This window comes from Palaemon carinicauda, chromosome 40 (genome assembly GCF_036898095.1).
Source record: "Palaemon carinicauda isolate YSFRI2023 chromosome 40, ASM3689809v2, whole genome shotgun sequence".
In the NCBI taxonomy this organism is placed as follows: Eukaryota; Metazoa; Arthropoda; class Malacostraca; order Decapoda; family Palaemonidae; genus Palaemon; species Palaemon carinicauda.
In genome coordinates this window covers 48,768,307-48,770,806 of record NC_090764.1, presented here as the reverse complement: position 1 = coordinate 48,770,806, position 2,500 = coordinate 48,768,307, and the positions used below count along the sequence as shown (strand labels likewise).

At 37.0% G+C, this 2,500-nt stretch overlaps 1 pseudogene; it reads right to left on the bottom strand.

The window, feature by feature from the left end:
* Positions 1-1,110, bottom strand: part of LOC137631763 (E3 ubiquitin-protein ligase RNF220-like) — a 180,695-nt pseudogene extending 179,585 nt beyond the window's left edge.
* Positions 1,111-2,500: the final 1,390 nt, after the last annotated feature.

The window sequence follows — 2,500 nt, the reverse complement described above, 5'->3', positions numbered from 1 at the left end:
CGTTGAGAGCGTGTCCAATTGCCTTTGGACTTCCATTCGTAATTGTTCGTGTTTTCCCTTTCGGCTCTTTCCCGTTTCGCACTTTTGTACTATTGTTGCCTTGAGAGGAGGACTAACCTTTATTAATAAAACCGCCGCTTATGTCAGCCTTTCCCCTATATACAAAATAAACCACAAAATCAGAACTGACCGAATGTCAAATGGAATAGTATCATAATCATAATATTCCTTTTGCTGTTGTTTTTTTTTTTTTCATACTTCATATACAGTAGATCTGAAACAGGATCACACTTAACAAGTAGAGCTCAAAAGCACAAACGATTTAGAAGATTACTTAAAGCAGATTATTTAAACAAAGAGGAATTAATTCATCAAAGACGGGGTTAATCCTCCCCCAAGAGATTTTATCACCGAGCCTTTCTGTCGAATACCTGTCCAGACATTGTAATGAGAGTCGGACCACCTCAAGTCAAAGGGATTTCAGCGGAAGGGTTTAAAGGCTGACCGAGATAAGAAGGGTCGGCCTGTATGCGGGATCACCTCTTTTAAATCCCAAAGGAGTTTCGGACATCATGCAAATCCCTCGGGCCTCCGGGGGATCAAGTTACCGGAATCGTTTTGGTTTAGGCCAAAGTCAAGTGGTTCTGTCTGTCATCCGGGATTATACCCCTTATCCAGAGAGATGATGATTAGGTTATAATTAGAACAACAACTAAAACGACACAAATAAGAAAATAATGAAAGAAATGAAATAAAAACCGCTGCAAAATTAAAATCTTCACTTACCTTTGCGGCAAAACAAAACCAACCAAATGATAAGATTAAGCATGACCAAAACACTAAAAAAGGGCTAAATTTTGAAACACCTCACAAAAGTATATAACTGCAAATATTACCTTATTGAAATATTCCATTTAACACAAAGGTACAGTACCAGTCCACAGAGTCACACGGAAATCAATTTCTAAGCCAATTTCAAACGGTTGATTTGATTTATTTATCTCTTTTTATGATGACGATAACACTAGACAGAACACCCCATACGACACGCGAAGGAGTCGAGCTTTACAGACCCGACCTCCAAAGCGTCCGGGAGACAACTGAATCGGCCAACCCGAGTCTGAGCTTCTGGTCTTCTCTCTCACTCACTCTTACTCACTCGAACCAACCACTCACACTTCCTAACCCCCATCTCTCTCTCTCTCTCTCTCTCTCTCTCTCTCTCTCTCTCTCTCTCTCTCTCTCTCTCTCTCTCTTGGTTCGTCTCTGTATCTTCTTTCTCTTTAGAGTACCCACACACCTACCCACCACATCTCTCTCTCTCTCTCTCTCTCTCTCTCTCTCTCTCTCTCTCTCTCTCTCTCTCATCCGAGGTCGACTATAATATCTGAGCAGTCTGCTCTAAATACTAGAAGAGATTGTTTTTTCTCCTAGTGTAACGTCATTGCCATATAAAATTCCCTGAAAATATATTTTAAAACATATTGAAACTCATCCGTTTCAGGATAAAATAGTATTAGTCTTGGCATAAGCTGTTATAGATTTATCTAAACCACTCGGCAGCAGAAGTCGTATAATAGTAGTTGTAGGCCTATAAAAGTGGTACCAAAAATCACATAGCTGGAAAATTGCACAAATATAATTTTGGAGACGATCTTTCTAAAAGTGATCCTTAAACCTTCAAAATAAAGGTTTATGTTTACAGAATGATTTTGTTGATGCCAAATTATATAAATTATATAGATCTTGATTTATTTCAAATACTGTCAGATGCTGCAAAGAAGTGCCTCTTGTCTGCTGTTAGGACAGTATTTTGCATTCATTGATAATTTTGATGTCATAAACTAGATTTGAATTTTTTTTTTAATTCCCTTTCTTTTACTATTTAATTTCCCAGACTTTCCTCAACATTAATTTCACGCTTTCCTAGGATTTGTTAGTGTTCAAACTGATGAAAGTCTTAGAATTAATAACGACGATAACAGCTAAAATAACAAAAAGGGATTTTAGTAGAAAAGAGATAATAAGAAAGGTTTGTTAGTCTCCTTCACGTCTTTACTTATTGGTTTACTCTCGAGTCATCAGTAGACATGTCTAGTCCCCCATAGTCCTAACGTGACTGGGGGTGGGCGGAGGTCTTCGGTGTCAATTATTTATTGATACATTTGAACTCGAAATACATTTTTGCAAGAACGAAAGGACTTTCCCCTTCACTTGCCTCTCATGAGTGACCTTGAAAACATTTAAAATAGCGCATACTAATACAGTACAGAGAGAAGACAATATAAAGTCTACGGTATGTTCAACCCATAATTCAAAATTTACCCCAATTTATCGTCTAATAATAATAATAATAATAATAATAATAATAATAATAATAATAATGGCAGCTACAACTCGACTAAATTTATGACGGCAAAGTCTATTCACAATCCTTTCGATATTTTTTAAGTTTATTATGATCAAACGGAAGAATAGGAGCACGAAATTATAACAGTTT